Source organism: Carlito syrichta, unplaced genomic scaffold (genome assembly GCF_000164805.1).
Source record: "Carlito syrichta isolate Samal-C Ts95f unplaced genomic scaffold, Tarsius_syrichta-2.0.1 Scaffold309276, whole genome shotgun sequence".
In the NCBI taxonomy this organism is placed as follows: Eukaryota; Metazoa; Chordata; class Mammalia; order Primates; family Tarsiidae; genus Carlito; species Carlito syrichta.
In genome coordinates this window covers 3,093,768-3,107,078 of record NW_007253372.1, presented here as the reverse complement: position 1 = coordinate 3,107,078, position 13,311 = coordinate 3,093,768, and positions in this window count along the sequence as shown.

Sequence of the window (13,311 nt, the reverse complement as noted above, 5' to 3'; positions counted from 1 at the left end):
GTGGAAGACTTGGCTTAGATAGGAGCAAGGACATTCATAGCAACAGTAGGAAGTTGAGGATGTGAGCACAGATGAAGACAAGTTGGTGTCAGAAGAGACTGGAGTTTCTATACAAACGGTTCTATGTTCTTGGAATATGAAGCAAGGTCACCAGCTGACAGGGACAGGCAGAGATACAGGAGAAGGAAGGACTTAGGGAAATACGGCAGAATTGTATTGTCAACCCCTAGGACCCATGTGGCCAATGTAGTCATGAATTTGAAGTGAGACCAGGCTGGCATGGTAACTCATGCCTGTAATCCCAGCACTTTGGGAGGCTGAGATGGGAAGATTGCTTAAGTCCAGGAGTTCAAGACCAGCCTGGGTGATATAGCAAGACTTCATCTCTACAAAAATATTTTAAAAAACTAGCTGGGTGCCTGTAGTCCCAGCTACTTGGGAGGATGAGGCAGAAGGAATGCCTGAACCCAAAAGGTGGAGGCTGCAGTGGCTGTGAGCATGCCGCTGCACTCTGGTCTGGGTGACAGAGATCTCAACTCTAAATAAATAAACAAATAATAAAGTGAAATCAGTCAACATAGTTGTGAATTTTTCTCCAGTCACATTGAGTTACAAAATATATTTGGTTAGAGGACTGTTTATGCCAGGCTTGGAGCTTTCCCAGTGAATATAATAAGATGGGGGCCAGGGAGTTGAGATTAAGCACAAAGGAACAATGACATGGATCAAAAAAACTACACTGGAGGGAGCTGGAATTCTAGAAAGTAAAGGTCAAGCAGGGGATACCCTGAGGTTTTTGGAGATGGTGAAATTAATGGCCATGATGAGATAAATGTGAGTGTGGTAGGGACAGGAAGGGTGTAAATTGAGAAGAAAGGGAGCAAGGATGGGTCACCTACTGAAGTCACCACCTGTGATGCTGGAAGGAGAGAGGGTGGCCCTGGGCATTACAGTCATCATTGGATGAAAGGGGAGCACTCAGGAGGACTGAGGTGTGACAGGGATGGCATGAGCCCCCAAAAGGCAGAGAGGGAGGGCAGGCAGAACAATGGTCTGGAAAGAGCGTCATGAGGAGCACGGACAACACCCCCTCCCCTGGGTGAGAGGGAAAACACAGGTGAGGCGGGAAGATAACGATCTCAAGGGAGGTCCAGGTTTTGCTCAGAGAGAAAAGGTGCCTCACAGAGAGCCTGTGGGATTTTTCTGATGATGTACCCTGAGTTCAAGAAGACACAGGGGAAGGACCTGGGGTGAGGTGGTGATGGGGAGTGTCCGGAGAGAAGGAAGCAAAGATGCCAATGACAAGGCATGACTAGAGACGTTGGACTTCAGGAGGTGAAGGAACAGACAGGTGTGAGGCTGACAGACAGTGCTGATGGGCTTTTAAGGGGGGGGTGATCAGTTCTTGTGGTAACCTCCCTCTGGGTCTGATCACACAGGCCACGTGCCTTGGCTGGGAGGACATAAAATAGTCACGTGAGTTGTGTCATCATTAGGCTTTTATTGCTTTTATTGAACCACACATTGTTTTTTTGTTTGTTTTTGAGTTGGAGTCTCACTCTCACCCAGACTAGAGTGCATGGCATGCTCCTGGTCACTGCAGCCTCAACCTGCTGGGCTCCAGCGATCATTCCGCCTTAGCCTTCCAAGTAGCTGGAACTACAGGCATGCACTACCAGGTCCAGCTAATTTTTGATTTATTGTAGAAACGAGGTCTTGCCAAGCTGCCCTGGTAGGTCTCGAACCTGTAGGCTCAGGCAATCCATTCGCCTCGGCCTCCCAAAGTGCTGTGATTACAGGCTAAGCCACCAAGCCTGGCCTTCTAGAGCATTTTAATCACTCTCCTTTAAAAAAGAAACTACTTTTCTTTTTTTTCCTTTTTTTTTGAGTTGGAGTCTCACTCTGTCGCCCATACTGTAGTACAGTGGCCACTCCCAGCCACTGCAACCTCAACCCACCGGGTTCCGCCTCAGCCTTCCAAGTAGCCAGAATTACAGGCACGTGCTACCATGCTCGGCTGATTTTTTTATTTATTGTAGAGATGAGGTCTCGCCAAGTTGCCCAGGTGGGTCTCGAACCCGCAGGTTCAGGCAATCCACTCACCTCAGCCTCCCAAAGCACGGGATTACGGGCTGAGCCACTGAGCCCGGCTAGCAACTACTTTTCACCACAACAACATCACTTCTACAATGAAGCTCATGGGAAAGATAATCATATGATAATGTGAGTCACGCTGGTTTTAGGCACCCATTATACTCCCAAGGAACATTGTTGATAACATTATCACATCCTTATCTAGCTGTTGTTCAGTCCCATTGCTTGAAAAGAACGCTTCCAGGGCAGGGACAATCTTTCATCATCCCCCTAACAAACTTTAGGAATGGATGAGTAAATAAAGGCATGCATGAACTATCTCAAGTCAGGGTGGCAGAAGAATGAATAAGTGTTTTTTAATTCTTAAAAAAAAAACAAAACTCTGTCTGCTAGATTCCTTCTAATACTGCCATGTAAAATGTTTTATTTGCCAAAGTTTCCCAAATAATATTTAACATATATTTTTAAGAAGAAATTGGTGCTTCTAAGGGAATTCCAAACTTCTATATTATTAAAAAAAAAAAAAAAGAAAGACTGGGATGGGGAAAAAATAGAATAGGTTAGAATAGCAAGAAAAAAGAAACATCGCTATCAAGAAAAATTATTTTTAAAAGGCTACTACAATTTCAAATTCATTAAAGTCATTTCATTGGTTTGAAATACTAATAAAAATAATGTTGACAAGGTAGCTGATTAAGGGCCAAATCATAAAGATATTTATACAAATTTTACCTTTTTCTTTAAAAGTATTAAATGTAAGGTATCAATTTCCTCACATCATGTGATGACATCACATTTGGAAATAGAAGAAATGGGTTTTATATGTGAAATAAGAACAGTCCTTTGGGTTTTTTTTTTTCATTTCAGAATCAGTTATTATAGTCTATATAATATAGTATTAATGTGAGACATTCTACTCAATCAGGGATTATACTCAAAATATTAACAACCAGTTAGACTCTAAATATCAGTCCTGTACACAGTGAGCTATGATATAGCCATTTGTGCTTTTTTTTGAGAAATAATTATGTGGAGAATTCTCATATTTTCAGTAAAAAGTGAAGGGCACAAGTTTTATATATATCTTATATATATATGAAGGAAGAACCCCAAAGCCCCAGAATTTCTTTATAAAAAATTGTGTATTAATTCTTATATGTTACATTTGCCACCTTCAAAGTACTTTCCATTTGATGCAATACACCTAACAAAACACTTTTTCCACTGCTCAAAATAGTTTTTGGACTCATCCATGTTGATGCATTTTAGTGCTGCTGCTGTTTTTTGTTTCATCTCTTCCACATTGGCAAAACATTTCCCTTTGAGGACTTTCTTTATCCGGGGAAACAAAAAAAGTCACTCAGGGAGAGATCAGGTGAATAGGGAGGGTGGGCACAAGGGTCATGCCACTTTTGTTTAGAAACTGCTGAACATTCACCCATCATGAAATGGGCAAATGAGTTGAAAGAATCTCAAAACAAAAAACAAAAAACAAAACCCTTCACTGAAGCCAAATGCAACCTCTCACAACAACACTAGCTGTACACAAATGCCAATGGGTTGCTAGAACACTTATGTGAGGGAAGCCTGTACTACAAGGGGCCTGCTCTCCGAAAGCTAATTCCATTTTTGGGGGGTCCCCGCTGTGTATACACACATAAGTACGCATATATACATATACATACAGAATAATTCTAATTTTTTTCAAAAATGTAAAGCATATACACAAGAAAAGAAAAATCCTAGGGAAAAACTCTACCAAAATACTCAAAAATGATTCAAAGATTATCTCTGAAGAGACTTTTTTCCTTTTTACAATTCTGAATTCATACACTGTAAAAAATAAGTATGTGTTATTTTTAACAGAAGAAAATATAATTCAAAGGAATGGAAATAAAATGGACTCAGTTGTCAAAGCTTCCTGCATGCCCCTACCAAAAAGAAAAGATCATCTGACACCGTAGATTCCGCTTTGTCTTCTTTTCACTCCAAACTTGTCAAATGTAACATGACTCTCTCGTGTCTGCATCTCCTCAGCATCTCTTCACACCCTGACCTCTTCCTAGCCAGCTTCCAGTCCCAGCGCACCACAGAATCAACTCACACGTGTTTCCAAAGACCCCTTACTCATTCATTACATTCAACGTCAGCCGAGTGCAGTGGCTCACGCCTGTAATCGCAGCACTTTGGGAGACTGAGGCGAGAGGATTGCCTGAGCCCAGGGATTTGAGACCAGCCTGGGCAACCTGGTAAAACCTCATCTTTTACATAAAATAAAAAAATCATCTGTGGCGTGCACCTGAGTTCCTGCTACTTGGAAGGCTGAGGTGGAAGAACTGCCTGTGTCCAGCAGATCGAGGCTGCAGAAGCCATGATTGTGCCACTGTACTTCAGCCTGGATGACAGAGTGAGACACTGATTCAAAAACGAATAGTATTCCGCAGTGTACATATACCACATTTTCATTATTCACTGATTGGCTGATGGACATTTCGTCCTATTCTTGAATGAACTGCAGTGTTTGACTCTGCTGAACACTCATTTTCAAAATTCTTTCCTCCCATTGCCTCCAGCTGGTACTGGTAAAATGCTCTAATTGTTAGGCTTTTGCCCTATTCCCACTTCTCATATCCAAACTGGGTTTCTCAAGACTCTCTGGCCTTCCTTCTTTATCCCAGCCTATGTCCTGTGTTACCCGGCAGTCTCCCTCTTGAGAAATGAGTATGGAGACACAAATAGTGAACATGGAAACAGGGCACGCACTTAAGTCAGACATCACTCAGCCGTTCTGTCATTCAGCAAACATTAACTGGCATCCTCTGGAGTTAGGAAACACACTAGGCACTAGGGATTCAAAACCATGCCTCTGAACGCAAGAATTTACCAAGAGTGTAGTCATGTAATGACTAAATTCTTAAAAGTAGACCTACCATTTGATCCAGCAGTCCTAATACTTGGTATCTACGCCACAGAACAGAGGTCATTATATAAAAAAGACACCTGTACCCACATGTTCATCGCAGCACAATTCACAATTACAAAGATGCGGAATCAACCTAAATGTCCATCAACCAATCAGTGGATAATGCAAATATGGTATAGATACACTGTGGAATACTATTCAGCCATCAAAAAGAGTGAAATAATGTCTTTTTCAGCAACTTGGATGGAATTGGAGAACATCATCCTAAGTGCACTAACTCAGGAACAGAAAACCAAACACTGAAATGTTCTCACTTATGAGTGGCAGCTAAACTAAGGACTTGCAAAGGCATAGAGAATGGTATAATGGACACTGGAGACTCAGAAGGGGTGGGGGAGGGGTGAAGGGATGAAAAATCACCTATCGCATACAATGTGCACAGGTGGGGGTGGTGGGTACACTTAAAGTCAAGACTTCTTCACTATGACAATGCATCCATATAGCCAAAACTATTTGCACCTCCTAAAGTTACTGAAATAAAGACAAATAATAAAACACAAGACTAAGTTCTAACAGGGCTATGGCCATAAAGAAGGTATGTGTGAATAGGCTGCCAGCAGAATACAAAAAAGAGTTATCAATCCTAATGAGAAGAGATCAGAAAAAATGCAAGCTGACATCAAAGCCCAGAGTGCTGGAAGGAAGCTGAATCTGGGGTGGATGCTAAATGTGAACAGGGTGCAAGCAGATACCAGAAATGGAGGGAATATTTAGGTCCTAGCCAGTAGATGAAGAGGACAAGACTGAGTCACATCTGAACAGCCTAGCCTGTTGATAAAGAGGACAAGACTGAGTTACATTTGATGATCCTAGCCCTTAGACGAAGAGGATGAGTCACATCTGAGGTAGGATCCAAATGATATCCAAATGATAAGAAGAGGCCCTGGTCCTAAAAACACTCCAGACCTAAATTCCTGAAGAGCACATCCAGGTACAGGCCTCAACCATATTGAACTCAACACATGTAAGAAAGTATGGTTTCCACCACCCCATCTTCCCCACTGGCAAGAATGATTTTTCATCAAGTTCCATCAAGGGCATGGCAAGGGTAACTTATCATCCAGACTTGGAAACTTAGAACTGCTTTCTACTCTTCTACCCCCACCAACTCACATCTTGTCAACTGCCAACTTGTAAAAATTCATAGCTCATAACTGACTCTTATTTTCCAACGCCACTACTGCCTCCAAAATCTAGGATGTTGTACTCTGAAGCCTGAATAGTGGCAATCATCTCCTCTGCTCACCTTTCCTGGCCTCCAGTGCACTGCACTCCTTCTCTCCTGGGTGTGCTGACTGCCTCAGTTTCCCCAATGGGATGGCTTCCTGTCTCCATTCCAGCACTGACCTCCCCCCCAAGGAAGCCTCCCCACAATGCCAGGAAGCCCAGAGACCTCTCCTATTTTCACGTGTCCATGGTGGTTTGACTCTTACCCTGACCCCAGCACTTGGTATCATCAGCAACTGAGGCTCTACCCATAAGTGATTTTACTAAAGATGGTGAATAAAGTGAATGTACCCATAAGTGATTGTACTAAACTTACCAAAAATGTAACTTTACCAAAATGGTAGCCATTTTCTTTTTTTGAGTTGGAGTCTCACTCTGTCGCCCAGACTGGAGTGCAGTGGCCGCTCCCGGCCACCGCAGCCTCGGCCTGCTGGGCTCCGGCGATCCTTCCGCCTCAGCCTTCCGAGTAGCCGGAATTACAGGCATGCGCTACCACGCCCAGCTGATTTTTTGATTTATTGTAGAGATGAGGTCTCGCCTGCCCAGGCGGGTCTCGAACCCGCGGGCTCCCAAAGGCGTGGGATTACAGGCTGAGCCACCGAGCCCGGCTGGTAGCCATTTTTGACAGACATTTTTGTCAAATGAGTGATGTGCCTCTTTGCCCTCAGAGTATGCTGAATGGACTTCCACTTTTACTTGGAATAATCTTGAAAATGTACAAAATGATGACACTGTACAGTGGGAGCCAGCAGAGAGGATTTCTGTGGGTCTCATCTCTTGTGAGTTGATGTTAAAAGCTTTTCACTTACTAGACTTAGAAGAACTGCAGAGTAAGTCAGAAAGCCTAGTTTATTAGATTAGTGACTTGACAGACATGCAGTTCTAAATCAATATGATCTGGCCTGGGAACAGCTTCCACTTCCTGTGCAGAAAAGAACAGAGACTTCAAAACAGCTAGATTTACTGCTCTAAAGAATTGTCCCCCCTGCTTTGAGATTTTTGATAAGTCAAAACAGAGCTTGCTAGAGGCTGTCTTGTGAGTGGCGCAGCAAGGCATTTCCATATTTGACTCTTCCGGCATGACCATCTTGCCACTTTAAAACTTGGAAAGCCTGTAATCCCGCGCCTTGGGAGGTCGAGATGAGTGAATTGCCTGAGCCCATGGGTTCAAGACCTGCCTGGGCAACTTGGCGAGACCTCGTCTCTACGATAAATCAAAAATTAGCCGGGCATGGTAGCGCGCGCCTGTAGTTCCAGCTACTTGGAAGGCTGAGGCGGAAGGATTGCCGGAGCCCAGCAGGTCGAGGCTGTGGTGGCCGGGAGTGGCCACTGTACTCCGGTCTGGGCAGCAGAGTGAGACTCCAACTCAAAAAAAAAAAAAAAAAATTGGAAGGTTTCTGAAAGAAGGGACCCTGAGAAACTTAAAATATACTTAACTCACATTTGGCCTCAGCATAGCCATTTTTGCTTAGAATGACATGCCTTGAATCTAGCACAGGTTAGACATAGATAAACTTCCAATAGGCAGGTTTTAGGAAGTGCTCAGACATTTTACTGCAGGCCAAGCTAGCAGCCTACCTCACCCCCTTGGCAAATCTCCATCAGATGCAAGACAAGAACAGCCCAACCTTTCAATTCATGGTTTAGTGTAATAATCTCTAAGAAACTTTCAGGTTCCTTGCCAAAGGCAGAAAGTCAAAGATCATCCCTTAGCTGGTTGAAGCTGTAGAAATGATAATAAGACCAATTTTTTGGCTAAGGAACTTGTGGATTGAAAATGTCCGACAGGTCTCTTGCAGGAAAAACCCCTCATCTTGTCTTCTCCCATCTAGCCCACCACCATGGCAGCAAACATATGACTGGTCTCAAACTCCTGGACTCAAGTGATCCTCCTGCACAGGCCTCCCAAAGTGCTGGGATGACAGGCGTGAGCCATGGCTTCTGGCCCTTGATGATCTTTATTGGAATTAGACTTTGAAAAAACATACGTGCCCTGCATCTGGGTGGTAGTTGGGAGGACAGACAGAATGGCACTACCATCTACATTTTGTTCTTTTTGGTTTCTAAACCAAAAAGGCTAGGACTAGGATGAGGCAAGAGAGGCATGTAAGGTGCAAATGTCAGAGGCCTTCACCCTCAGGCTGCTTGCCTCAGGCCGTTTGCACAAACTTTCACCTCACCAGTTTCCCAGCTTAGCTGCCACATTATCTTGCTCACACTTCAACATCTCAGCTGCCAGTCTGTAGCCCTGCTTTTTAAATTTTAAAAATATAAATCACACTATGGCTTTTTTTTTTCTCTGTTAAAGTAAAATAAACTCAATGTAAAACAATTCAAGAAACACAGAAATAAGCTGAAACTTAAAATCCCCATAATGCCACACCTAGCGATAACCATCAGATTTTTTAGTACCCATGTGCACGCACGCGTGTGCACACACACACACTTTTCAGTAAAAGTAAGATTAGACGATACACTGTTCTTTTAAAAATGTATTAACAGCATACCATACATATGTCAATAAACACAATGTTTCTAACGAACAACATTATTTACTTAGAAAATTCTTGATTGATGGACTTTTAGGAGGGTTCCAGGTTTTTTGCTTTCATAAATCACTCTGAGATAAACATTCATTTATTCAAGTATGTATAGTTTTCTTCCTTATCTCAAAATTTCAGCCACAGCCGTACATGTGCGATTATTGGGCAATACACTCTGAAGAAAGGTATCAGGAAAATCTATGCCAGAGGTTCTAGAATACAGCAGAACCAGCCTAGCAACTATCAAGCCCCCCCCCCTTTTTTTTAACCTCTGGCTTATATAAAATAGAGCTAGCAATCTGAAAGGAGGATGAAGAGCTCCATCAAAGTAAAGCTTACACTTGGGTGTCCTTCCTCCCTCTCCCCCCTCTCCCTCAGGGGGAAGAGAGCTTCTCTCCCCTCTACAGTGAACCAAGTGTGGGAAGCCCAAGGAAACCAAAAATAGAAATTAGGAATGCCTGGTGTAGTGGCTCACGCCTGTAATCCTAGCACTCAGGGAGGCCCAGGCAAGAGGATTGCTTGAGCCCAGGAGTTCAAGACCAGTCTGGGCAACATAGCGAGATATTGTCTCTACAAAAAAATAAAAACAAATCAGCCAGGTGTGCTGGTATGTACTTGTAGTCCCAGCTACTTGGGAGGTTGAGGTGGAAGGATTGACCTGAGCCCAGGAGATGAGGCCGCAGTGGCTGTGATCATGCCACTGCATGCCAGCCTGGGCCAGAGAATGAGACTTTGACTTAAAATAAAATAAAGTAAAATAAAATAAAATAAGGAAAGACAGAACTTCCTCCCCCAGTGTTGTGGGACTTTGGGTCCTGGAACTGACATGGGTACACAGTAAGGGCGGTATCGGGGAGTTTGGCCAGTATGTCCTGGAGCCTGGGGACGTTCCCAGACACTGAGGGCTATGCCGGCTTCCTAACAGAACTTGGAAAGCCCAGGGACCAAGAAAGGGGGCAGTAGAGGGAAAAGTCTGCAGAGGGAACCCAGTGAGTAAACCCCACAGGAGTTTTCCAGATGGGCATTGCAAAGCTGCCAGGCTGGGCCGAAGTGATTGGGGCCTGGCTGCCCTGCACTAAGAGAGAGGCTGAAGGATGGACTGCCAGGCAGAACTCAGAGAAAGGATTCAAATAGGAGAGCCCATCGTACTCAGGGAATGCTGCAGGGGAGAGGCCTGTGGAGGCCTCCAAAGGATCCCCAGAAGTCCCGAAAGCGTGCCAGCAGCATGTGCACACTTGTCATAGACAGAGGCCAAGAGACGTCAGTCAAATCTCATGAACTAAGTAGGAGACCTGCCCCTCTTCCTCCAGTCTCTCTGCCTCCTGCCCGACCTTGAGGTCAGAGGTAGGAAAAGAGCCTTGGAGATTAATTTTATATAAACAGCATTTTTTTAAAACACAGAATTATTATTTAAAACACATTCGTTATTATTTTTCCTGAAAATAAATATATCTAAAATGTATAAACATATATCTTAAAAATTTTTTTTTTACTGGGTCTTGCTCTGTCCTCCAGGCTCACTATAGCCTCGAATTCCTGGCTCAAGTGATCCTTCTGCCTCAGACTCCCAAATAGCTAGGACTACAGACATGTGCCACCATGCCCTGCTAATTAAAAAAAAAATTTTTTTTATAGAGACAGGGTCTCACTATGTTGCTCAGGCTGTTATCAAACTCTTGGGCTCAAGCAATCCTCCTGCCTCAGCCTCCAAAGTGCTGGGATTACAAGTGCGAGCCACTGCATCTGGTCTTGTATAAATATATATCTTAATGAGAAACGGATGACATTTGATTTCGGTAAGAAGTTGAAATCATGAGATGATCTTTGGCATTCTAGCAACTTTGACTTTGCATATTAATGGTAACCAGGATTGAAAACCTGAACTCATAATTATTTTAGGAATAGGTAAAATCAGAGCTTCCATCTCTCACTTTGTCAGATTAAAGACACATTTATGTGGAAAAAAAATCAGGATTTCTCCAAAATTCTGCCAGTAAAATACATTTGCATGATTTCTTTTGTTCTCAAGTTAATGAGGTCATCTTTGGCAAAGTTTGTGTTCCTGGGGTATCAGAAAGGAAGGGATTATAAATTCATTTTCAATTTTGAAGTCACATGGGCTGAAAAGTACCCTTCAAAAGAGTTCTATGGTGTTTCCAGGTGATTTTTGCCTACTGAGAACATGCTAAAAGACTGCCTCACCACCCCTTCCTTTTCTGCAGAGTTCACGCAGTGGTGTGCCTCCAATTTCTTCCTCCTCACTCACAATGTTCAGGGGCAGCATCCTTAACATTGCCAGCAGGGTTTTCAATCACAAAGTACACATCACTGATAAAGCAAAAAATACACACCAGGTTAAGTCAGGACAAATATTAACTGCCCCCCCGTCAACTCCTGAATGGACTTTCCTTATCTCTCTCTCAAAGAGAAAGTGAAACTCTTAAAGAAAATCAATAAAGCACTTCAAACTTGTTTTCCGGAACTAGTGGCCTCCTGTATGGCAGAGAAAAACTTGATATTCTACTCCCAATTATTGGCAAAAACCTCTCAAAAAGGAGGTAATTCCAGGCTCTGGCTCTGTAGGGGTAGACAGCAGTAGACAAGCCTTCCCTTGGCCAAGGCCTGTGGTGGCAATCCACACCAATGCAGAAGTCGGCCATCTTGGTTGTGGAGTTTCTTCCTCCCAAAGAAGCAAACTAGATACATTGCTAAGCATCCGAGGAGTCCCCTGGTGCACAGAAGGTCAAGATTCATTTCCATTTAAAGTGCTGTTTAGAACGGTAATCCTTCATTATTTCAAAGACAGCGGAAATCTGTGAAGTATCTGAAAGGGACTCACAAAACAGAAATTCTGATGGGATGAAACCACACACACACAGGGTAGAGGCAAACCCCATGTCTGTAATCCCAGCACTTTAGGATGTGGAGTCAAGAGGACTGCCTGAGTCCAGGGATTCGAGACCAGCTTGGGCAACTCAGCGAGACCACATCTCTACAATAAATAAAAAAATTAGCCAGGTGTGGTGGTGTGTACCTGTAGTTCCAGTTACTTGGAAGGCTGAGGCAGAAGGATCACCTGAGCCCAGTAGGTTGAGGCTGCTGTGGCCATGAGCATGTCACTGCACTCCAGCATGGGTGACAAAATGAGACCCTGACTCAAAAAAACAAAACAAAACAAAAATTAGGAGAAATACCTGCAGTTCTGAGGTTACTATAACAATGAAAGAGAAACTGGTACAAATTCTTTCTGCATAAAAAACCCCAAAGTAGCCAGTAAATGTCAGGATCTCACAGCTTCACCAAGGTCTCTCCAATTGTGTGTGGCTTCTTTTACCCACTTTGGCGATAAGAACTTTCAGAAAGCTTAAAGACAGGGCTTTTGTGATGGAGAAATTTCAGATTTTGGTAAAGTTAAATCCTTTTAATGTTCACTCTCTTCTCATAGGAAAGATCTGCTTTGTCTGTAGTGAATGTCTATTTTTGCTGACCTAGAATTCCATCCACTTTTCTTTCAGTACAGCAGAAAGCACCTGGATTTCTCATTGGGGAACCATTCCTACCCTGCTCTCACCATGTAGCTCTGCTGGGGCCAAACCAGTATCAGGGGTGGGCATGATCACTGTGGCCAGCAAGATGGAATAGATTGGCTTGATGAGCACAGACATATAACCCAAAGCAGGCCAATGCGACACAACCTCACATCTTTTGTCAGAGCAGCTGGGATACAGACATTCTCACTCTGCAGGGATTGCTGGCTGTGGAGGTTGGAATTGATGCTGGAATTGAGGGGCCGCTTCACAGCAGTGGGTACGAGCATCCTAACCTGAGAATTTTGCCCTCACAGAGGAAAACAGAACCAGGAAATGACAAAATGACTTGAACCTCTGGACCCAGCTATTCTGACAGCCAGGACCACCTGGAGCATTTCAGGGAGGTGAGCCAAAAGTAATTTTCACTTTCTTACTTTTTTTAGAATTGGGTTGCATTTCTGGATTAACAGAGTTATGAGGGACAATGTTCAACGTTCAGTTTTCCTTTAGTTGGACAGATAGAAGGCATTCCTTCAGCTTTGTTGCTGTCAGGCGTCCTCTGGTAATAAATCTGCCACTCAAGCAACACTGACATTTGGAGGCTTATCAGGTTGAGAATTGAAAGTGAAATAAGGGATAATAATCTTTGTCTTATTTTCTTTGCTTTAACATGTCCCAACTTATATTAGGTCAACAAAGACAGATGCCCCTAACCATCATGGCAGGATTTGTGTTTTCTAATTCCTGTCAGTAACTCTAGACACCATTACCTGCCAAAGGTGACAACCGCACCCTTCAGCAACAATCCATGCTGCCTTGCTCGTGCATGGGGTAAAACAATAACACCATCACATACTTTTTCTCCTTACAAAGTCAGATTTTTTTTTTTTTTTGAGTTGGAGTCTCACTCTGTTGCCCAGACTGGAGTGCAGTG